Below are 25,546 nucleotides of genomic sequence, written 5' to 3' on the forward strand. Positions count from 1 at the left end.
AAAGTCTAACTTGCTTGTTGAGCCTTCGTGCGACGTTTCATAAGGTCAAGACGCAAATAGACCAAGTTTTGTCTCAAATTTCTCAAAGACGTGAAAAGCTCCTTTATGGAGAGAGTCGAGGAATTACAAAGCGTCAATGTGAACCGTTGTACTCTTTTTAGTGCTTTTAAAGTCTAACTTGCTTGTTGAGCCTTCGTGCCACGTTTCGTAAGGTAAAGACGCAAATATACCAAGTTATGTCTCAAATTTCTCGAAGACGTGAAAAGCTCCTCTATGGAGAGAGTTGAGCAATTCCAAAGCACGAATGTGGACCGTTGTACTCTATTTAGTGCTCTTAAAAGTCTAACTTGCTTGTTGAGCCTTCGTGCCACGTTTCGTATGGTAAAGACGTGAATAGACCAAGTTATGTCTCAAATTACTCAAAAACGTCAAAAGCTCCTCCATGGAGAGAATTGAGCAATTCCAAAGCATCAACATGGACCGTTGTACTCTATTTAGTGCTCTTAAAATTGTAACTTGCTAGTGGAGCCTTCGTGCCACGTTTCGTAAGGTAAAGATGCGACTAAACCAAGATGTGTTTGAAATTGCACAAAAACATGAAAACTCCGCTATGGATAGGGTTGAGCAATTCCAAAGCATCAATGTGGACTGTTGTACTCTATTTTGTTCTCTTAAAAGTCTCACTTGCTAGTTGAGCATTTGTGCCACGTTTCATAAGGTAAAGACACGAATAGACCAAGTTATGTTTGAAATTGCACAAATACGTGACAAGCTTCTCTATGGAGAGAGTTGAGCAATTTCAAAGCATCAATGTGGACCGTTGTACTCTATTTAGTGCTCTTAAAAGTCTAACTTGCTAGTTAAGCGTTCGTGCCACGTTTTGTAAAGTAAAGACGCGAATAGACCAAGCTATGTTTGAAATTGCACAAAAACGTGAAAAGCTCCTCTACGGAGAGAGTTGAGCAATTCCAAAGCATCAATGTGGACCGTTGTACTCTATTTAGTGCTGTTAAAAGTCTAACTTGCTTGTTGAGCCTTCGTGCCACGTTTCATAAGGTAAATACGCAAATAGACCAAGTTTTGTCTCAAATTTCTCAAAGACGTGAAAAGCTCCTCTATGGATAGAGTAGAGGAATTCCAAAGCGTCAATGTGGACCGTTGTACTCTTTTTAGTGCTTTTAAAGTCTAACTTGCTTGTTGAGCCTTCGTGCCACGTTTCGTAAGGAAAAGACGCAAATAGACCAAGTTATGTCTCAAATTTCTCGAAGACGTGAAAAGCTCCTCTATGGAGAGAGTTGAGGAATTCCAAAGCACGAATGTGGACCGTTGTACTCTATTTAGTGCTCTTAAAAGTCTAACTTGCTTGTTGAGCCTTCGTGCCACGTTTCGTATGGTAAAGACGTGAATAGACCAAGTTATGTCTCAAATTACTCAAAAACGTCAAAAGCTCTTCCATGGAGAGACTTGAGCAATTCCAAAGCATCAACATGGACCGTTGTACTCTATTTGGTTCTCTTAAAATTGTAACTTGCTAGTGGAGCCTTCGTGCCACGTTTCGTAAGGTAAAGATGCGAGTAAACCAAGATGTGTTTGAAATTGTACAAAAACATGAAAACTCCTCTATGGATAGGGTTGAGCAATTCCAAAGCATCAATGTGGACCGTTGTACTCTATTTTGTTCTCTTAAAAGTCTAACTTGCTAGTTGAGCATTTGTGCCACGTTTCATAAGGCAAAGACACGAATAGACCAAGTTATGTTTGAAATTGCACAAATACGTGAAAAGCTTTTCTATGGAGAGTGTTGAGCAATTTCAAAGCATCAATGTGGACCGTTGTACTCTATTTAGTGCTCTTAAAAGTCTAACTTGCTAGTTAAGCGTTCGTGCCACGTTTTGTAAGGTAAAGACGCGAATAGACCAAGTTATGTTTGAAATTGCACAAAAACGTGAAAAGCTCCTCTATGGGGAGAGTTGAGCAATTCCAAAGCATCAATGTGGACCGTTGTACTCTATTAAGTGCTTTTAAAAGTCTAACTTGCTTGTTGAGCCTTCGTGCCACGTTTCATAAGGTAGAGACGCAAATAGACCAAGTTATGTCTCAAATTTCTCAAAGACGTGAAAAGCTCCTCTATGGAGAGAGTCGAGCAATTCCAAATCACGAATCTAGACCGTTGTACTCTATTTAGTGCTCTTAAAAGTCTAACTTGCTTGTTGAGCTTTCGTGCCACGTTTCGTAAGGTAAAAACGTGAATAGACCAAGTTATGTCTCAAATTACTCAAAAACGTCAAAAGCTCCTCCATGGAGAGAGTTGTGCAATTCCAAAGCATCAACGTGGACCGTTGTACTCTATTTAGTGCTCTTAAAAGTCTATCTTGCTAGTTGAGCCTTCGTGCCACGTTTCGTAAGGTAAAGAGGTGAATAGACCAAGTTATGTTTGAAATTGCACAAAAACGTGAAAACTCTTCTATGGAAAGAGTTGAGCAATTCCAAAGCATCAATGTGGACCGTTGTACTCTATTTAGTGCTTTTAAAGGTCTAACTTGCTAGTTGAGCCTTCGTGCCACGTTTCGTAAGGTAAAGAGGTGAATAGACCAAGTTATATTTGAAATTGCACAAAAACGTGAAAACTCTTCTATGGAAAGAGTTGAGCAATTCCAAAGCATCAATGTGGACCGTTGTACTCTATTTAGTGCTTTTAAAAGTCTAACTTGCTTGTTGAGCATTCGTGCCACGTTTCGTAAGGTAAAGATGCAAATAGACCAAGTTATGTCTCAAATTTCTCGAAGACGTGAAAAGCTCCTCTACGGAGAGAGTTGAGCAATTCGAAAGCACGAATGTGGACCGTTGTACTCTATTTAGTGCTCCTAAAAGTCTATCTTGCTTGTTGAGCCTTCGTGCCACGTTTCGTATGGTAAAGACGTGAATAGACCAAGTTATGTCCCAAATTACTCAAAAACGTCAAAAGCTCCTCCATGGAGAGAGTTGAGCAATTCCAAAGCATCAACAAGGACCGTTGTACTCTATTTAGTGCTCTTAAAATTGTAACTTGCTAGTGGAGCCTTCGTGCCACGTTTCGTAAGGTAAAGATGCGAATAAACCAAGATGTGTTTGAAATTGCACAAAAACATCAAAACTCCTCTATGGATAGGGTTGAGCAATTCCAAAGCATCAATGTGGACCTTTGTACTCTATTTTGTTCTCTTAAAAGTCTAACTTGCTAGTTGAGCATTTGTGCCACGTTTCATAAGGTAAAGACACGAATAGACCAAGTTATGTTTGAAATTGCACAAATACGTGAAAAGCTTCTCTTGGAGAGAGTTGAGCAATTTGAAAGCATCAATGTGGACCGTTGTACTCTATTTAGTGCTGTTAAAAGTCTAACTTGCTTGTTGAGCCTTCGTGCCACGTTTCATAAGGTAAAGACGCAAATAGACCAAGTTTTGTCTCAAATTTCTCAAAGACGTGAAAAGCTCCTCTATGGAGAGAGTCAAGGAATTCCAAAGCGTCAATGTGGACCGTTGTACTCTTTTTAGTGCTTTTAAAGTCTAACTTGCTTGTTGAGTCTTCGTGCCACGTTTCGTAAGGTAAAGACGCAAATAGACCAAGTTATGTCTCAAATTTCTCGAAGACGTGAAAAGCTCCTCTATGGAGAGAGTTGAGCAATTCCAAAGCACGAATGTGGACCGTTGTACTCTATTTAGTGCTCTTAAAAGTCTAACTTGCTTGTTGAGCCTTCGTGCCACGTTTCGTACGGTAAAGACGTGAATAGACCAAGTTATGTCTCAAATTACTCAAAAATGTCAAAAGCTCTTCCATGAAGAGAGTTGAGCAATTCCAAAGCATGAACATGGACCGTTGTACTCTATTTAGTGCTCTTAAAATTGTAACTTGCTAGTGGAGCCTTCGTGCCACGTTTCGTAAGGTAAAGATGCGAATAAACCAAGATGTGTTTGAAATTGTACAAAAACATGAAAACTCCTTAATGGATAGGGTTGAGCAATTCCAAAGCATCAATGTGGACCGTTGTACTCTATTTTGTTCTCTTAAAAGTCTAACTTGCTAGTTGAGCATTTGTGCCACGTTTCATAAGGTAAAGACACCAATAGACCAAGTTATGTTTGAAATTGCACAAATACGTGAAAAGCTTTTCTATGGAGAGAGTTGAGCAATTTCAAAGCATCAATGTGGACCGTTGTACTCTATTTAGTGCTCTTAAAAGTCTAACTTGCTAGTTAAGCGTTCGTGCCACGTTTTCTAAGGTAAAGACGCGAATAGACCAAGTTATGTTTGAAATTGCACAAAAACATAACAAGCTCCTCTACGGGGAGAGTTGAGCAATTCCAAAGCATCAATGTGGACCGTTGTACTCTATTTAGTGCTTTTAAAAGTCTAACTTGCTTGTTGAGCCTTCGTGCCACGTTTCATAAGGTAGAGACGCAAATAGACCAAGTTATGTCTCAAATTTCTCAAAGACGTGAAAAGCTCCTCTATGGAGAGAGTCGAGCAATTCCAAATCACGAATCTAGACCGTTGTACTCTATTTAGTGCTCTTAAAAGTCTAACTTGCTTGTTGAGCTTTCGTACCACGTTTCGTAAGGTAAAGACGTGAATGGACCAAGTTATGTCTTAAATTACTCAAAAACGTCAAAAGCTTCTCCATGGAGAGAGTTGAGCAATTCCAAAGCATCAATGTGGACCGTTGTACTCTATTTAGTGCTTTTAAAAGTCTAACTTGCTAGTTGAGCCTTCGTGCCACGTTTCGTAAGGTAAAGAGGAGAATAGACCAAGTTATGTTTGAAATTGCACAAAAACGTGAAAACTCTTCTATGGAAAGAGTTGAGCAATTCCAAAGCATCAATGTGGACCGTTGTACTCTATTTAGTGCTTTTAAAAGTCTAACTTGCTTGTTGAGCCTTCGTGCCACGTTTCGTAAGGTAAAGACGCAAATAGACCAAGTTATGTCTCAAATTTCTCGAAGACGTGAAAAGCTCCTCTACGGAGAGAGTTGAGCAATTCCAAAGCACGAATGTGGACCGTTGTACTCTATTTAGTGCTCTTAAAAGTCTAAATTGCTTGTTGAGCCTTCGTGCCACGTTTCGTATGGTAAAGACGTGAATAGACCAAGTTATGTCTCAAATTAATCAAAAACGTCAAAAGCTCCTCCATGGAGAGAGTTGAGCAATTCCAAAGCATCAACATGGACCGTTGTACTCTATTTAGTGCTCTTAAAATTGTAACTTGCTAGTGGAGCCTTCGTGCCACGTTTCGTAAGGTAAAGATGCGAATAAACCAAGATGTGTTTGAAATTGCACAAAAACATGAAAACTCCTCTATGGATAGGGTTGAGCAATTCCAAAGCATCAATGTGGACCTTTGTACTCTATTTTGTTCTCTTAAAAGTCTAACTTGCTAGTTGAGCATTTGTGCCACGTTTCATAAGGTAAAGACACGAATAGACCAAGTTATGTTTGAAATTGCACAAATACGTGAAAAGCTTCTCTATGGAGAGAGTTGAGCAATTTCAAAGCATCAATGTGGACCGTTGTACTCTATTTAGTGCTCCTAAAAGTCTAACTTGCTAGTTAAGCGTTCGTGCCACGTTTTGTAAGGTAAAGACGCGAATAGACCAAGTTATGTTTGAAATTGCACAAAAACGTGGAAAGCTCCTCTACGGAGAGAGTTGAGCAATTCCAAAGCATCAATGTGGACCGTTGTACTCTATTTAGTGCTGTTAAAAGTCTAACTTGCTTGTTGAGCCTTCGTGCCACGTTTCATAAGGTAAAGACGCAAATAGACCAAGTTTTGTCTCAAATTTCTCAAAGACGTGAAAAGCTCCTCTATGGAGAGAGTCGAGGAATTCCAAAGCGTCAATGTGGACCGTTGTACTCTTTTTAGTGCTTTTAAAGTCTAACTTGCTTGTTGAGCCTTCGTGCCACGTTTCGTAAGGTAAAGACGCAAATAGACCAAGTTATGTCTCAAATTTCTCGAAGACGTGAAAAGCTCCTCTATGGAGAGAGTTGAGCAATTCCAAAGCACGAATGTGGACCGTTGTACTCTATTTAGTGCTCTTAAAAGTCTAACTTGCTTGTTGAGCCTTCGTGGCACGTTTCGTATGGTAAAGACGTGAATAGAGCAAGTTATGTCTCGAATTACTCAAAAACGTCAAAAGCTCCTCCATGGAGAGAGTTGAGCAATTCCAAAGCATCAACATGGACCGTTGTAGTCTATTTAGTGCTCTTAAAATTGTAACTTGCTAGTGGAGCCTTCGTGCCACGTTTCGTAAGGAAAAGATGCGAATAAACCAAAATGTGTTTGAAATTGCACAAAAACATGAAAACTCCTCTATGGATAGGGTTGAGCAATTCCAAAGCATCAATGTGGACCGTTGTACTCTATTTTGTTCTCTTAAAAGTCTAACTTGCTAGTTGAGCATTTGTGCCACGTTTCATAAGGTAAAGACACGAATAGACCAAGTTATGTTTGAAATTGCACAAATACGTGAAAAGCTTCTCTATGGAGAGAGTTGAGCAATTTCAAAACATCAATGTGGACCGTTGTACTCTATTTAGTGCTCTTAAAAGTCTAACTTGCTAGTTAAGCGTTCGTGCCACGTTTTGTAAGGTAAAGACGGGTATAGACCAAGTTATGGTTGAAATTGCACAAAAACGTGAAAAGCTCCTCTACGGAGAGAGTTGAGCAATTCCAAAGCATTAATGTGGACCGTTGTACTCTATTTAGTGCTGTTAAAAGTCTAACTTGCTTGTTGAGCCTTCATGCCACGTTTCATAAGGTAAAGACGCAAATAGACCAAATTTTGTCTCAAATTTCTCAAAGTCGTGAAAAGCTTATCTATGGAGAGAGTCGAGGAATTCCAAAGCGTCAATGTGGACCGTTGTACTCTTTTTAGTGCTTTTAAAGTCTAACTTGCTTGTTGAGCCTTTGTGCCACGTTTCGTAAGGTAAAGACGCAAATAGACCAAGTTATGTCTCAAATTTCTCGAAGACGTGAAAAGCTCCTCTATGGAGAGAGTTGAGCAATTCCAAAGCACGAATGTGGACTGTTGTACTCTATTTAGTGCACTTAAAAGTCTAACTTGCTTGTTGAGCCTTCGTGCCACGTTTCGTACGGTAAAGACGTGAATAGACCAAGTTATGTCTCAAATTACTCAAAAACGTCAAAAGCTCTTCCATGGAGAGAGTTGAGCAATTCCAAAGCATCAACATGGACCGTTGTACTCTATTTAGTGCTCTGAAAATTGTAACTTGCTAGTGGAGCCTTCGTGCCACGTTTCGTAAGGTAAAGATGCGAATAAACCAAGATGTGTTTGAAATTGTACAAAAACATGAAAACTCCTCTATGGATAGGGTTGAGCAATTTTAAAGCATCAACGTGGACCGTTGTACTCTATTTTGTTCTCTTAAAAGTCTAACTTGCTAGTTGAGCATTTGTGCCACGTTTCATAAGGTAAAGACACGAATAGACGAAGTTATGTTTGAAATTGCACAAATACGTGAAAAGCTTTTCTATGGAGAGAGTTGAGCAATTTCAAAGCATCAATGTGGACCGTTGTACTCTATTTAGTGCTCTTAAAAGTCTAACTTGCTAGTTAAGCGTTCGTGCCACGTTTTGTAAGGTAAAGACGCGAATAGACCAAGTTATGTTTGAAATTGCACAAAAACGTCAAAAGCTCCTCTATGGAGAGAGTTGAGCAATTCCAAAGCATCAATGTGGACTGTTGTACTCTATTTAGTGCTTTTAAAAGTCTAACTTGCTTGTTGAGCCTTCGTGCCACGTTTCATAAGGTAGAGACGCAAATAGACCAAGTTATGTCTCAAATTTCTCAAAGACGTGAAAAGCTCTTCTATGGAGAGAGTCGAGCAATTCCAAATCACGAATCTAGACCGTTGTACTCTATTTAGTGCTCTTAAAAGTCTAACTTGCTTGTTGAGCTTTCGTGCCACGTTTCGTAAGGTAAAGACGTGAATAGACCAAGTTATGTCTCAAATTACTCAAAAACGTCAAAAGCTCCTCCATGGAGAGAGTTGTGCAATTCCAAAGCATCAACGTGGACCGTTGTACTCTATTTAGTGCTCTTAAAAGTCTATCTTGCTAGTTGAGCCTTCGTGCCACGTTTCGTAAGGTAAAGAGGTGAATAGACCAAGTTATGTTTGAAATATTACAAAAACGTGAAAACTCTTCTATGGAAAGAGTTGAGCAATTCCAAAGCATCAATGTGGACCGTTGTACTCTATTTAGTGCTTTTAAAAGTCTAACTTGCTAGTTGAGCCTTCGTGCCACGTTTCGTAAGGTAAAGAGGCGAATAGACCAAGTTATGTTTTAAATTGCACAAAAACGTGAAAAGTTCCTCTATGGAGAGAGTTGAACAATTCCAAAGCATCAATCTGGACTATTGTACTCTATTTTGTTCTCTTAAAAGTCTAACTTGCTAGTTGAGCCTTCGTGCCACATTTCATAAGGTAAAGACACGAATAGACCAAGTTATGTTTGAAATTGCACAAATACGTGAAAAGCTTCTCTATGGAGAGAGTTGAGCAATTCCAAAGCATCAATGTGGACCGTTGTACTCTATTTAGTGCTTTTAGAAGTCTAACTTGCTAGTTAAGCGTTCGTGCCACGTTTTGTAAGGTAAAGACGGGTATAGACCAAGTTATGTTTGAAATTGCACAAAAACGTGAAAAGCTCCTCTACGGAGAGAGTTGAGCAATTCCAAACCATCAATGTGGACCCTTGTACTCTTTTTAGTGCTGTTAAAAGTCTAACTTGCTTGTTGAGCCTTTGTGCCACGTTTCATAAGGTAAAGACGCAAATAGACCAAGTTATGTCTCAAATTTCTCAAAGACGTGAAAAGCTCCTCTATGGAGAGAGTTGTGGAATTCCAAAGCGTCAATGTGGACCGTTGTACTCTTTTTAGTGCTCTTAAAAGTCTAACTTGCTTGTTGAGCCTTCGTGCCACGTTTCGTAAGGTAAAGACGCAAATAGACCAAGTTATGTCTCAAATTTCTCAAAGGCGTGAAAAGCTCCTCTATGGAGAGAGTTGAGCAATTCCAAAGCACGAATATAGACCGTTGTACTCTATTTAGTGCTCTTAAAAGTCTATCTTGCTTGTTGAGCCTTCGTGCCACGTTTCGTAAGGTAAAGAGGTGAATAGACCAAGTTATGTTTGAAATATCACAAAAACGTGAAAACTCTTCTATGGAAAGAGTTGAGCAATTCCAAAGCATCAATGTGGACCGTTGTACTCTATTTAGTGCTTTTAAAAGTCTAACTTGCTAGTTGAGCCTTCGTGCCACGTTTCGTAAGGTAAAGAGGCGAATAGACCAAGTTATGTTTGAAATTGCACAAAAACGTGAAAAGTTCCTCTATGGAGAGAGTTGAACAATTCCAAAGCATCAATCTGGACTATTGTACTCTATTTTGTTCTCTTAAAAGTCTAACTTGCTAGTTGAGCCTTCGTGCCACATTTCATAAGGTAAAGACACGAATAGACCAAGTTATGTTTGAAATTGCACAAATACGTGAAAAGCTTCTCTATGGAGAGAGTTGAGCAATTCCAAAGCATCAATGTGGACCGTTGTACTCTATTTAGTGCTTCTAGAAGTCTAACTTGCTAGTTAAGCGTTCGTGCCACGTTTTGTAAGGTAAAGACGGGTATAGACCAAGTTATGTTTGAAATTGCACAAAAACGTGAAAAGCTCCTCTACGGAGAGAGTTGAGCAATTCCAAACCATCAATGTGGACTCTTGTACTCTTTTTAGTGCTGTTAAAAGTCTAACTTGCTTGTTGAGCCTTCGTGCCACGTTTCATAAGGTAAAGACGCAAATAGACCAAGTTATGTCTCAAATTTCTCAAAGACGTGAAAAGCTCCTCTATGGAGAGAGTTGTGGAATTCCAAAGTGTCAATGTGGACCGTTGTACTCTTTTTAGTGCTCTTAAAAGTATAACTTGCTTGTTGAGCCTTCGTGCCACGTTTCGTAAGGTAAAGACGCAAATAGACCAAGTTATGTCTCAAATTTCTCAAAGGCGTGAAAAGCTCCTCTATGGAGAGAGTTGAGCAATTCCAAAGCACGAACATAGACCGTTGTACTCTATTTAGTGCTCTTAAAAGTCTAACTTGCTTGTTGAGCTTTCGTGCCACGTTTCGTAAGGTAAAGACGTCAATAGACCAAGTTATGTCTCAAATTACTCAAAAACGTCAAAAGCTCCTCCATGGAGAGAGTTGTGCAATTCCAAAGCATCAACGTGGACCGTTGTACTCTATTTAGTGCTCTTAAAAGTCTATCTTGCTAGTTGAGCCTTCGTGCCACGTTTCGTAAGGTAAAGAGGCGAATAGACCAAGTTATGTTTGAAATTGCCCAAAAACGTGAAAAGTTCCTCTATGGAGAGAGTTGAACAATTCCAAAGCATCAATCTGGACTATTGTACTCTATTTTGTTCTCTTAAAAGTCTAACTTGCTAGTTGAGCCTTCGTGCCACGTTTCATAAGGTAAAGACACGAATAGACCAAGTTATGTTTGAAATTGCACAAATACGTGAAAAGCTTCTCTATGGAGAGAGTTGAGCAATTCCAAAGCATCAATGTGGACCGTTGTACTCTATTTAGTGCTTTTAGAAGTCTAACTTGCTAGTTAAGCGTTCGTGCCACGTTTTGTAAGGTAAAGACGGGTATAGACCAAGTTATGTTTGAAATTGCACAAAAACGTGAAAAGCTCCTCTACGGAGAGAGTTGAGCAATTCCAAACCATCAATGTGGACCCTTGTACTCTTTGTAGTGCTGTTAAAAGTCTAACTTGCTTGTTGAGCCTTCGTGCCACGTTTCATAAGGTAAAGGCGAAAATAGACCAAGTTTTGTCTCAAATTTCTCAAAGACGTGAAAAGCTCCTCTATGGAGAGAGTTGTGGAATTCCAAAGCGTCAATGTGGACCGTTGTACTCTTTTTAGTGCTCTTAAAAGTCTAACTTGCTTGTTGAGCCTTCGTGCCACGTTTCGTAAGGTAAAGACGCAAATAGACCAAGTTATGTCTCAAATTTCTCAAAGGCGTGAAAAGCTCCTCTATGGAGAGAGTTGAGCAATTCCAAATCACGAATCTAGACCGTTGTACTCTATTTAGTGCTTTTAAAAGTCTAACTTGCTAGTTGACCCTTCGTGCCACGTTTCGTAAGGTAAAGAGGCGAATAGACCAAGTTATGTTTGAAATTGCACAAAAACGTGAAAAGTTCCTCTATGGAGAGAGTTGAACAATTCCAAAGCATCAATCTGGACTATTGTACTCTATTTTGTTCTCTTAAAAGTCTAACTTGCTAGTTGAGCCTTTGTGCCACGTTTCATAAGGTAAAGACACGAATAGACCAAGTTATGTTTGAAATTGCACAAAAACGTGAAAAGCTCCTCTACGGAGAGAGTTGAGCAATTCCAAACCATCAATGTGGACCCTTGTACTCTTTTTAGTGCTGTTAAAAGTCTAACTTGCTTGTTGAGCCTTCGTGCCACGTTTCATAAGGTAAAGACGCAAATAGACCAAGTTATGTCTCAAATTTCTCAAAGACGTGAAAAGCTCCTCTATGGAGAGAGTTGTGGAATTCCAAAGCGTCAATGTGGACCGTTGTACTCATTTTAGTGCTCTTAAAAGTCTAACTTGCTTGTTGAGCCTTCGTGCCACGTTTCGTAAGGTAAAGACGCAAATAGACCAAGTTATGTCTCAAATTTCTCAAAGGCGTGAAAAGCTCCTCTATGGAGAGAGTTGAGCAATTCCAAAGCACGAATATAGACCGTTGTACTCTATTTAGTGCTCTTAAAAGTCTAACTTGCTGGTTGAGCTTTCGCGCCACGTTTCGTAAGGTAAAGACGTCAATAGACCAAGTTATGTCTCAAATTACTCAAAAACGTCAAAAGCTCCTCCATGGAGAGAGTTGTGCAATTCCAAAGCATCAACGTGGACCGTTGTACTCTATTTAGTGCTCTTAAAAGTCTATCTTGCTAGTTGAGCCTTCGTGCCACGTTTCGTAAGGTAAAGAGGCGAATAGACCAAGTTATGTTTGAAATTACACAAAAACGTGAAAAGTTCCTCTATGGAGAGAGTTGAACAATTCCAAAGCATCAATCTGGACTATTGTACTCTATTTTGTTCTCTTAAAAGTCTAACTTGCTAGTTGAGCCTTCGTGCCACGTTTCATAAGGTAAAGACACAAATAGACCAAGTTATGTTTGAAATTGCACAAATACGTGAAAAGCTTCTCTATGGAGAGAGTTGAGCAATTCCAAAGCATCAATGTGGACCGTTGTACTCTATTTAGTGCTTTTAGAAGTCTAACTTGCTAGTTAAGCGTTCGTGCCACGTTTTGTAAGGTAAAGACGGGTATAGACCAAGTTATGTTTGAAATTGCACAAAAACGTGAAAAGCTCCTCTACGGAGAGAGTTGAGCAATTCCAAACCATCAATGTGGACCCTTGTACTCTTTGTAGTGCTGTTAAAAGTCTAACTTGCTTGTTGAGCCTTCGTGCCACGTTTCATAAGGTAAAGGCGAAAATAGACCAAGTTTTGTCTCAAATTTCTCAAAGACGTGAAAAGCTCCTCTATGGAGAGAGTTGTGGAATTCCAAAGCGTCAATGTGGACCGTTGTACTCTTTTTAGTGCTCTTAAAAGTCTAACTTGCTTGTTGAGCCTTCGTGCCACGTTTCGTAAGGTAAAGACGCAAATAGACCAAGTTATGTCTCAAATTTCTCAAAGGCGTGAAAAGCTCCTCTATGGAGAGAGTTGAGCAATTCCAAATCACGAATCTAGACCGTTGTACTCTATTTAGTGCTTTTAAAAGTCTAACTTGCTAGTTGACCCTTCGTGCCACGTTTCGTATGGTAAAGAGGCGAATAGACCAAGTTATGTTTGAAATTGCACAAAAACGTGAAAAGTTCCTCTATGGAGAGAGTTGAACAATTCCAAAGCATCAATCTGGACTATTGTACTCTATTTTGTTCTCTTAAAAGTCTAACTTGCTAGTTGAGCCTTTGTGCCACGTTTCATAAGGTAAAGACACGAATAGACCAAGTTATGTTTGAAATTGCACAAAAACGTGAAAAGCTCCTCTACGGAGAGAGTTGAGCAATTCCAAACCATCAATGTGGACCCTTGTACTCTTTTTAGTGCTGTTAAAAGTCTAACTTGCTTGTTGAGCCTTCGTGCCACGTTTCATAAGGTAAAGACGCAAATAGACCAAGTTATGTCTCAAATTTCTCAAAGACGTGAAAAGCTCCTCTATGGAGAGAGTTGTGGAATTCCAAAGCGTCAATGTGGACCGTTGTACTCATTTTAGTGCTCTTAAAAGTCTAACTTGCTTGTTGAGCCTTCGTGCCACGTTTCGTAAGGTAAAGACGCAAATAGACCAAGTTATGTCTCAAATTTCTCAAAGGCGTGAAAAGCTCCTCTATGGAGAGAGTTGAGCAATTCCAAAGCACGAATATAGACCGTTGTACTCTATTTAGTGCTCTTAAAAGTCTAACTTGCTGGTTGAGCTTTCGCGCCACGTTTCGTAAGGTAAAGACGTCAATAGACCAAGTTATGTCTCAAATTACTCAAAAACGTCAAAAGCTCCTCCATGGAGAGAGTTGTGCAATTCCAAAGCATCAACGTGGACCGTTGTACTCTATTTAGTGCTCTTAAAAGTCTATCTTGCTAGTTGAGCCTTCGTGCCACGTTTCGTAAGGTAAAGAGGCGAATAGACCAAGTTATGTTTGAAATTACACAAAAACGTGAAAAGTTCCTCTATGGAGAGAGTTGAACAATTCCAAAGCATCAATCTGGACTATTGTACTCTATTTTGTTCTCTTAAAAGTCTAACTTGCTAGTTGAGCCTTCGTGCCACGTTTCATAAGGTAAAGACACAAATAGACCAAGTTATGTTTGAAATTGCACAAATACGTGAAAAGCTTCTCTATGGAGAGAGTTGAGCAATTCCAAAGCATCAATGTGGACCGTTGTACTCTATTTAGTGCTTTTAGAAGTCTAACTTGCTAGTTAAGCGTTCGTGCCACGTTTTGTAAGGTAAAGACGGGTATAGACCAAGTTATGTTTGAAATTGCACAAAAACGTGAAAAGCTCCTCTACGGAGAGAGTTGAGCAATTCCAAACCATCAATGTGGACCCTTGTACTCTTTGTAGTGCTGTTAAAAGTCTAACTTGCTTGTTGAGCCTTCGTGCCACGTTTCATAAGGTAAAGGCGAAAATAGACCAAGTTTTGTCTCAAATTTCTCAAAGACGTGAAAAGCTCCTCTATGGAGAGAGTTGTGGAATTCCAAAGCGTCAATGTGGACCGTTGTACTCTTTTTAGTGCTCTTAAAAGTCTAACTTGCTTGTTGAGCCTTCGTGCCACGTTTCGTAAGGTAAAGACGCAAATAGACCAAGTTATGTCTCAAATTTCTCAAAGGCGTGAAAAGCTCCTCTATGGAGAGAGTTGAGCAATTCCAAATCACGAATCTAGACCGTTGTACTCTATTTAGTGCTTTTAAAAGTCTAACTTGCTAGTTGACCCTTCGTGCCACGTTTCGTAAGGTAAAGAGGCGAATAGACCAAGTTATGTTTGAAATTGCACAAAAACGTGAAAAGTTCCTCTATGGAGAGAGTTGAACAATTCCAAAGCATCAATCTGGACTATTGTACTCTATTTTGTTCTCTTAAAAGTCTAACTTGCTAGTTGAGCCTTTGTGCCACGTTTCATAAGGTAAAGACACGAATAGACCAAGTTATGTTTGAAATTGCACAAAAACGTGAAAAGCTCCTCTACGGAGAGAGTTGAGCAATTCCAAACCATCAATGTGGACCCTTGTACTCTTTTTAGTGCTGTTAAAAGTCTAACTTGCTTGTTGAGCCTTCGTGCCACGTTTCATAAGGTAAAGACGCAAATAGACCAAGTTATGTCTCAAATTTCTCAAAGACGTGAAAAGCTCCTCTATGGAGAGAGTTGTGGAATTCCAAAGCGTCAATGTGGACCGTTGTACTCATTTTAGTGCTCTTAAAAGTCTAACTTGCTTGTTGAGCCTTCGTGCCACGTTTCGTAAGGTAAAGACGCAAATAGACCAAGTTATGTCTCAAATTTCTCAAAGGCGTGAAAAGCTCCTCTATGGAGAGAGTTGAGCAATTCCAAAGCACGAATATAGACCGTTGTACTCTATTTAGTGCTCTTAAAAGTCTAACTTGCTGGTTGAGCTTTCGCGCCACGTTTCGTAAGGTAAAGACGTCAATAGACCAAGTTATGTCTCAAATTACTCAAAAACGTCAAAAGCTCCTCCATGGAGAGAGTTGTGCAATTCCAAAGCATCAACGTGGACCGTTGTACTCTATTTAGTGCTCTTAAAAGTCTATCTTGCTAGTTGAGCCTTCGTGCCACGTTTCGTAAGGTAAAGAGGCGAATAGACCAAGTTATGTTTGAAATTACACAAAAACGTGAAAAGTTCCTCTATGGAGAGAGTTGAACAATTCCAAAGCATCAATCTGGACTATTGTACTCTATTTTGTTCTCTTAAAAGTCTAACTTGCTAGTTGAGCCTTCGTGCCACGTTTCATAAGGTAAAGACACAAATAGACCAAGTTATGTTTGAAATTGCACAAATACGTGAAAAGCTTCTCTATGGAGAGAGTTGAGCAATTCCAAAGCATCAATGTGGACCGTTGTACTCTATTTAGTGCTTTTAGAAGTCTAACTTGCTAGTTAAGCGTTCGTGCCACGTTTTGTAAGGTAAAGACGGGTATAGACCAAGTTATGTTTGAAATTGCACAAAAACGTGAAAAGCTCCTCTACGGAGAGAGTTGAGCAATTCCAAACCATCAATGTGGACCCTTGTACTCTTTGTAGTGCTGTTAAAAGTCTAACTTGCTTGTTGAGCCTTCGTGCCACGTTTCATAAGGTAAAGGCGAAAATAGACCAAGTTTTGTCTCAAATTTCTCAAAGACGTGAAAAGCTCCTCTATGGAGAGAGTTGTGGAATTCCAAAGCGTCAATGTGGACCGTTGTACTCTTTTTAGTGCTCTTAAAAGTCTAACTTGCTTGTTGAGCCTTCGTGCCACGTTTCGTAAGGTAAAGACGCAAATAGACCAAGTTATGTCTCAAATTTCTCAAAGGCGTGAAAAGCTCCTCTATGGAGAGAGTTGAGCAATTCCAAATCACGAATCTAGACCGTTGTACTCTATTTAGTGCTTTTAAAAGTCTAACTTGCTAGTTGACCCTTCGTGCCACGTTTCGTAAGGTAAAGAGGCGAATAGACCAAGTTATGTTTGGAATTGCACAAAAACGTGAAAAGTTCCTCTATGGAGAGAGTTGAACAATTCCAAAGCATCAATCTGGACTATTGTACTCTATTTTGTTCTCTTAAAAGTCTAACTTGGTAGTTGAGCCTTTGTGCCACGTTTCATAAGGTAAAGACACGAATAGACCAAGTTATGTTTGAAATTGCACAAAAACGTGAAAAGCTCCTCTACGGAGAGAGTTGAGCAATTCCAAACCATCAATGTGGACCCTTGTACTCTTTTTAGTGCTGTTAAAAGTCTAACTTGCTTGTTGAGCCTTCGTGCCACGTTTCATAAGGTAAAGACGCAAATAGACCAAGTTATGTCTCAAATTTCTCAAAGACGTGAAAAGCTCCTCTATGGAGAGAGTTGTGGAATTCCAAAGCGTCAATGTGGACCGTTGTACTCATTTTAGTGCTCTTAAAAGTCTAACTTGCTTGTTGAGCCTTCGTGCCACGTTTCGTAAGGTAAAGACGCAAATAGACCAAGTTATGTCTCAAATTTCTCAAAGGCGTGAAAAGCTCCTCTATGGAGAGAGTTGAGCAATTCCAAAGCACGAATATAGACCGTTGTACTCTATTTAGTGCTCTTAAAAGTCTAACTTGCTGGTTGAGCTTTCGCGCCACGTTTCGTAAGGTAAAGACGTCAATAGACCAAGTTATGTCTCAAATTACTCAAAAACGTCAAAAGCTCCTCCATGGAGAGAGTTGTGCAATTCCAAAGCATCAACGTGGACCGTTGTACTCTATTTAGTGCTCGTAAAAGTCTATCTTGCTAGTTGAGCCTTCGTGCCACGTTTCGTAAGGTAAAGAGGCGAATAGACCAAGTTATGTTTGAAATTACACAAAAACGTGAAAAGTTCCTCTATGGAGAGAGTTGAACAATTCCAAAGCATCAATCTGGACTATTGTACTCTATTTTTTTCTCTTAAAAGTCTAACTTGCTAGTTGAGCCTTCGTGCCACGTTTCATAAGGTAAAGACACAAATAGACCAAGTTATGTTTGAAATTGCACAAATACGTGAAAAGCTTCTCTATGGAGAGAGTTGAGCAATTCCAAAGCATCAATGTGGACCGTTGTACTCTATTTAGTGCTTTTAGAAGTCTAACTTGCTAGTTAAGCGTTCGTGCCACGTTTTGTAAGGTAAAGACGGGTATAGACCAAGTTATGTTTGAAATTGCACAAAAACGTGAAAAGCTCCTCTACGGAGAGAGTTGAGCAATTCCAAACCATCAATGTGGACCCTTGTACTCTTTTTAATGCTGTTAAAAGTCTAACTTGCTTGTTGAGCCTTCGTGCCACGTTTCATAAGGTAAAGACACGAATAGACCAAGTTATGTTTGAAATTGCACAAAAACGTGAAAAGCTCCTCTACGGAGAGAGTTGAGCAATTCCAAACCATCAATGTGGACCCTTGTACACTTTTTAGTGCTGTTAAAAGTCTAACTTGCTTGTTGAGCCTTCGTGCCACGTTTCATAAGGTAAAGACGCAAATAGACCAAGTTATGTCTCAAATTTCTCAAAGACGTGAAAAGCTCCTCTATGGAGAGAGTTGTGGAATTCCAAAGCGTCAATGTGGACCGTTGTACTCATTTTAGTGCTCTTAAAAGTCTAACTTGCTTGTTGAGCCTTCGTGCCACGTTTCGTAAGGTAAAGACGCAAATAGACCAAGTTATGTCTCAAATTTCTCAAAGGCGTGAAAAGCTCCTCTATGGAGAGAGTTGAGCAATTCCAAAGCACGAATATAGACCGTTGTACTCTATTTAGTGCTCTTAAAAGTCTAACTTGCTGGTTGAGCTTTCGCGCCACGTTTCGTAAGGTAAAGACGTCAATAGACCAAGTTATGTCTCAAATTACTCAAAAACGTCAAAAGCTCCTCCATGGAGAGAGTTGTGCAATTCCAAAGCATCAACGTGGACCGTTGTACTCTATTTAGTGCTCTTAAAAGTCTATCTTGCTAGTTGAGCCTTCGTGCCACGTTTCGTAAGGTAAAGAGGCGAATAGACCAAGTTATGTTTGAAATTACACAAAAACGTGAAAAGTTCCTCTATGGAGAGAGTTGAACAATTCCAAAGCATCAATCTGGACTATTGTACTCTATTTTGTTCTCTTAAAAGTCTAACTTGCTAGTTGAGCCTTCGTGCCACGTTTCATAAGGTAAAGACACAAATAGACCAAGTTATGTTTGAAATTGCACAAATACGTGAAAAGCTTCTCTATGGAGAGAGTTGAGCAATTCCAAAGCATCAATGTGGACCGTTGTACTCTATTTAGTGCTTTTAGAAGTCTAACTTGCTAGTTAAGCGTTCGTGCCACGTTTTGTAAGGTAAAGACGGGTATAGACCAAGTTATGTTTGAAATTGCACAAAAACGTGAAAAGCTCCTCTACGGAGAGAGTTGAGCAATTCCAAACCATCAATGTGGACCCTTGTACTCTTTTTAATGCTGTTAAAAGTCTAACTTGCTTGTTGAGCCTTCGTGCCACGTTTCATAAGGTAAAGACGCAAATAGACCAAGTTATGTCTCAAATTTCTCAAAGACGTGAAAAACTCCTCTATGGAGAGAGTTGTGGAATTCCAAAGCGTCAATGTGGACCGTTGTACTCTTTTTAGTGCTCTTAAAAGTATAACTTGCTTGTTGAGCCTTCGTGCCACGTTTCGTAAGGTAAAGACGCAAATAGACCAAGTTATGTCTCAAATTTCTCAAAGGCGTGAAAAGCTCCTCTATGGGGAGAGTTGAGCAATTCCAAATCACGAATCTAGACCGTTGTACTCTATTTAGTGCTCTTAAAAGTCTAACTTGCTTGTTGAGCTTTCGTGCCACGTTTCGTAAGGTAAAGACGTGAATAGACCAAGTTATGTCTCAAATTACTCAAAAACGTCAAAAGCTCCTCCATGGAGAGAGTTGTGCAATTCCAAAGCATCAACGTGGACCGTTGTACTCTATTTAGTGCTCTTAAAAGTCTATCTTGCTAGTTCAGCCTTCGTGCCACGTTTCGTAAGGTAAAGAGGTGAATAGACCAAGTTATGTTTGAAATTGCACAAAAACGTGAAAAGTTCCTCTATGGAGAGAGTTGAACAATTCCAAAGCATCAATCTGGACTATTGTACTCTATTTTGTTCTCTTAAAAGTCTAACTTGCTAGTTGAGCCTTCGTGCCACGTTTCATAAGGTAAAGACACGAATAGACCAAGTTATGTTTGAAATTGCACAAATACGTGAAAAGCTTCTCTATGGAGAGAGTTGAGCAATTCCAAAGCATCAATGTGGACCGTTGTACTCTATTTAGTGCTTTTAGAAGTCTAACTTGCTAGTTAAGCGTTCGTGCCACGTTTTGTAAGGTAAAGACGGGTATAGACCAAGTTATGTTTGAAATTGCACAAAAACGTGAAAAGCTCCTCTACGGAGAGAGTTGAGCAATTCCAAACCATCAATGTGGACCCTTGTACTCTTTTTAGTGCTGTTAAAAGTCTAACTTGCTTGTTGAGCCTTCGTGCCACGTTTCATAAGGTAAAGACGCCAATAGACCAAGTTATGTCTCAAATTTCTCAAAGACGTGAAAAGCTCCTCTATGGAGAGAGTTGTGGAATTCCAAAGCGTCAATGTGGACCGTTGTACTCTTTTTAGTGCTCTTAAAAGTCTAACTTGCTTGTTGAGCCTTCGTGCCACGTTTTGTAAGGTAAAGACGCAAATAGACCAAGTTATGTCTCAAATTTCTCAAAGGCATGAAAAGCTCCTCTATGGAGAGAATTGAGCAATTCCAAAGCACGAATATAGACCGTTGTACTCTATTTAGTGCTCTTAAAAGTCTAACTTGCTTGTCGAGCTTTCGTGCCACGTTTCGTAAGGTAAAGACGTCAATAGACCAAGTTATGTTTGAAATTGCAAAAAAACGTCAAAAGCTCCTCCATGGAGAGAGTTGTGCAATTCCAAAGCATCAACGTGGACTGTTGTACTCTATTTAGTGCTCTTAAAAGTCTATCTTGCTAGTTGAGCCTTCGTGCCACGTTTCGTAAGGTAAAGAGGCGAATAGACCAAGTTATGTTTGAAATTGCACAAAAACGTGAAAAGTTCCTCTATGGAGAGAGTTGAACAATTCCAAAGCATCAATCTGGACTATTGTACTCTATTTTGTTCTCTTAAAAGTCTAACTTGCTAGTTGAGCCTTCGTGCCACGTTTCATAAGGTAAAGACGGGTATAGACCAAGTTATGTTTGAAATTGCACAAAAACGTGAAAAGCTCCTCTACGGAGAGAGTTGAGCAATTCCAAACCATCAATGTGGACCCTTGTACTCTTTTTAGTGCTCTTAAAAGTCTAACTTGCTTGTTGAGCCTTCGTGCCACGTTTCATAAGGTAAAGACGCAAATAGACCAAGTTATGTCTCAAATTTCTCAAAGACGTGAAAAGCTCCTCTATGGAGAGAGTTGTGGAATTCCAAAGCGTCAATGTGGACCGTTGTACTCTTTTTAGTGCTCTTAAAAGTCTAACTTGCTTGTTGAGCCTTCGTGCCACGTTTCGTAAGGTAAAGACGCAAATAGACCAAGTTATGTCTCAAATTTCTCAAAGGCGTGAAATGCTCCTCTATGGAGAGAGTTGAGCAATTCCAAAGCACGAATATAGACCGTTGTACTCTATTTAGTGCTTTTAAAAGTCTAACTTGCTTGTTGAGCTTTCGTGCCACGTTTCGTAAGGTAAAGACGTCAATAGACCAAGTTATGTCTCAAATTACTCAAAAACGTCAAAATCTCCTCCATGGAGAGAGTTGTGCAATTCCAAAGCATCAACGTGGACCGTTGTACTCTATTGAGTGCTCTTAAAAGTCTATCTTGCTAGTTGAGCCTTCGTGCCACGTTTCGTAAGGTAAAGAGGCGAATAGACCAAGTTATGTTTGAAATTGCACAAAAACGTGAAAACTCTTCTATGGAAAGAGTTGAGCAATTCCAAAGCATCAATGTGGACCGTTGTACTCTATTTAGTGCTTTTAAAAGTGTAACTTGTTTGTTGAGCCTTCGTGCCACGTTTTATAAGGTAAAGACGCAAATAGACCAAGTTATGTCTCAAATTTCTCAAAGACGTGAAAAGCTCCTCTATGGAGAGAGTCGAGCAATTCCAAATCACGAATCTAGACCGTTGTACTCTATTTAGTGCTCTTAAATGTCTAACTTGCTTGTTGAGCTTTCGTGCCACCTTTCGTAAGGTAAAGACGTGAATAGACCAAGTTATGTCTCAAATTATTCAAAAACGTCAAAAGCTCCTCCATGGAGAGAGTTGTGCAATTTCAAAGCATCAACGTGGACCGTTGTACTCTATTTAGTGCTCTTAAATGTCTATCTTGCTAGTTGAGCCTTCGTGCCACGTTTCGTAAGGTAAAGAGGTGAATAGACCAAGTTATGTTTGAAATTGCACAAAAACGTGAAAACTCTTCTATGGAAAGAGTTGAGCAATTCCAAAGCATCAATGTGGACCGTTGTACTCTATTTAGTGCTTTTAAAAGTCTAACTTGCTAGTTGAGCCTTCGTGCCACGTTTCGTAAGGTAAAGAGGCGAATAGACCAAGTTATGTTTGAAATTGCACAAAAACATGAAAAGTTCCTCTATGGAGATAGTTGAGCAATTCCAAAGCATCAATCTGGACTATTGTACTCTATTTTGTTCTCTTAAAAGTCTAACTTGCTAGTTGAGCCTTCGTGCCACGTTTCATAAGGTAAAGACACGAATAGACCAAGTTATGTTTGAAATTGCACAAATACGTGAAAAGCTTCTCTATGGAGAGAGTTGAGCAATTTCAAAGCATCAATGTGGACCGTTGTACTCTATTTAGTGCTTTTAGAAGTCTAACTTGCCAGTTAAGCGTTCGTGCCACGTTTTGTAAGGTAAAGACGGGTATAGACCAAGTTATGTTTGAAATTGCACAAAAACGTGAAAAGCTCCTCTACAGAGAGAGTTGAGCAATTCCAAACCATCAATGTGGACCCTTGTACTCTTTTTAGTGTTGTTAAAAGTCTAACTTGCTTGTTGAGTCTTCGTGCCACGTTTCATAAGGTAAAGACGCAAATATACCAAGTTATGTCTCAAATTTCTCAAAGACGTGAAAAGCTCCTTTATGGAGAGAGTTGTGGAATTCCAAAGCGTCAATTTGGACCGTTGTACTCTTTTTAGTGCTCTTAAAAGTCTAACTTGCTTGTTGAGCCTTCGTGCCACGTTTCGTAAGGTAAAGACGCAAATAGACCAAGTTATGTCTCAAATTTCTCAAAGGCGTGAAAAGCTCCTCTATGGAGAGAGTTGAGCAATTCCAAAGCACGAATATAGACCGTTGTACTCTATTTAGTGCTCTTAAAAGTCTAACTTGCTTGTTGGGCTTTCGTGCCACGTTTCGTAAGGTAAAGACGTCAATAGACCAAGTTATGTCTCAAATTACTCAAAAACGTCAAAAGCTCCTCCATGGAGAGAGTTGTGCAATTCCAAAGCATCAACGTGGACCGTTGTACTCTATTTAGTGCTCTTAAAAGTCTATCTTGCTAGTTGAGCCTTCGTGCCACGTTTCGTAAGGTAAAGAGGCGAATAGACCAAGTTATGTTTGAAATTGCACAAAAACGTGAAAACTCTTCTATGGAAAGAGTTGAGCAATTCCAAAGCATCAATGTGGACCGTTGTACTCTATTTAGTGCTTTTAAAAGTCTAACTTGCTTGTTGAGCCTTCGTGCCACGTTTTATAAGGTAAAGACGCAAATAGACCAAGTTATGTTTGAAATTGCACAAATACGTGAAAAGCTTCTCTATGGAGAGAGTTGAGCAATTCCAAAGCATCAATGTGGACCGTTGTACTCTATTTAGTGCTTTTAGAAGTCTAACTTGCTAGTTATGCGTTCGTGCCACGTTTTGTAAGGTAAAGACGGGTATAGACCAAGTTATGTTTGAAATTGCACAAAAACGTGAAAAGCTCCTCTACGGAGAGAGTTGAGCAATTCCAAACCATCAATGTGGACCCTTGCACTCTTTTTAGTGCTGTTAAAAGTCTAACTTGCTTGTTGAGACTTCGTGCCACGTTTCATAAGGTAAAGACGCAAATAGACCAAATTATGTCTCAAATTTCTCAAAGACGTGAAAAGCTCCTCTATGGAGAGAGTTGTGGAATTCCAAAGCGTCAATGTGGACCGTTGTACTCTTTTTAGTGCTCTTAAAAGTCTAACTTGCTTGTTGAGCCTTCGTGCCACGTTTCGTAAGGTAAAGACGCAAATAGACCAAGTTATGTCTCAAATTTCTCAAAGGCGTGAAAAGCTCCTCTATGGAGAGAGTTGAGCAATTCCAAAGCACGAATATAGACCGTTGTACTCTATTTAGTGCTCTTAAAAGTCTAACTTGCTTGTTGAGCTTTCGTGCCACGTTTCGTAAGGTAAAGACGTCAATAGACCAAGTTATGTCTCAAATTACTCAAAAACGTCAAAAGCTCCTCCATGGAGAGAGTTGTGCAATTCCAAAGCATCAACGTGGACCGTTGTACTCTATTGAGTGCTCTTAAAAGTCTATCTTGCTAGTTGAGCCTTCGTGCCACGTTTCGTAAGGTAAAGAGGCGAATAGACCAAGTTATGTTTGAAATTGCACGAAAACGTGAAAACTCTTCTATGGAAAGAGTTGAGCAATTCCAAAGCATCAATGTGGACCGTTGTACTCTATTTAGTGCTTTTAAAAGTCTAACTTGCTTGTTGAGCCTTCGTGCCACGTTTTATAAGGTAAAGACGCAAATAGACCAAGTTATGTCTCAAATTTCTCAAAGACGTGAAAAGCTCCTCTATGGAGAGAGTCGAGCAATTCCAAATCACGAATCTAGACCGTTGTACTCTATTTAGTGCTCTTAAATGTCTAACTTGCTTGTTGAGCTTTCGTGCCACGTTTCGTGAGGTAAAGACGTGAATAGACCAAGTTATGTCTCAAATTATTCAAAAACGTCAAAAGCTCCTCCACGGAGAGAGTTGTGCAATTCCAGAGCATCAACGTGGACCGTTGTACTCTATTTAGTGCTCTTAAAAGTCTATCTTGCTAGTTGAGCCTTCGTGCCACGTTTCGTAAGGTAAAGAGGTGAATAGACCAAGTTATGTTTGAAATTGCACAAAAACGTGAAAACTCTTCTATGGAAAGAGTTGAGCAATTCCAAAGCATCAATGTGGACCGTTGTACTCTATTTAGTGCTTTTAAAAGTCTAACTTGCTAGTTGAGCCTTCGTGCCACGTTTCGTAAGGTAAAGAGGCGAATAGACCAAGTTATGTTTGAAATTGCACAAAAACGTGAAAAGTTCCTCTATGGAGAGAGTTGAACAATTCCAAAGCATCAATCTGGACTATTGTACTCTATTTTGTTCTCTTAAAAGTCTAACTTGCTAGTTGAGCCTTCGTGCCACGTTTCATAAGGTAAAGACACGAATAGACCAAGTTATGTTTGAAATTGCACAAATACGTGAAAAGCTTCTCTATGGAGAGAGTTGAGCAATTTCAAAGCATCAATGTGGACCGTTGTACTCTATTTAGTGCTTTTAGAAGTCTAACTTGCTACTTAAGCGTTCGTGCCACGTTTTGTAAGGTAAAGACGGGTATAGACCAAGTTATGTTTGAAATTGCACAAAAACGTGAAAAGCTCCTCTACGGAGAGAGTTGAGCAATTCCAAACCATCAATGTGGACCCTTGTACTCTTTTTAGTGCTGTTAAAAGTCTAACTTGCTTGTTGAGCCTTCGTGCCACGTTTCATAAGGTAAAGACGCAAATATACCAAGTTATGTCTCAAATTTCTCAAAGACGTGAAAAGCTCCTCTATGGAGAGAGTTGTGGAATTCCAAAGCGTCAATTTGGACCGTTGTACTCTTTTTAGTGCTCTTAAAAGTCTAACTTGCTTGTTGAGCCTTCGTGCCACGTTTCGTAAGGTAAAGACGCAAATAGACCAAGTTATGTCTCAAATTTCTCAAAGGCGTGAAAAGCTCCTCTATGGAGAGAGTTGAGCAATTCCAAAGCACGAATGTAGACCGTTGTACTCTATTTAGTGCTCTTAAAAGTCTAACTTGCTTGTTGAGCTTTCGTGCCACATTTCGTAAGGTAAAGACGTCAATGGACCAAGTTATGTTTGAAATTGCACAAAAACGTGAAAAGCTCCTCTATGGAGAGAGTTGAACAATTCCAAAGCATCAATGTGGACCATTGTACTCTATTTTGTTCTCTTGAATGTCTAACTTGCTAGTTGAGCCTTCGTGCCACGTTTCATAAGGTAAAG

Source organism: Tripterygium wilfordii, chromosome 23 (genome assembly GCF_013401445.1).
Source record: "Tripterygium wilfordii isolate XIE 37 chromosome 23, ASM1340144v1, whole genome shotgun sequence".
In the NCBI taxonomy this organism is placed as follows: Eukaryota; Viridiplantae; Streptophyta; class Magnoliopsida; order Celastrales; family Celastraceae; genus Tripterygium; species Tripterygium wilfordii.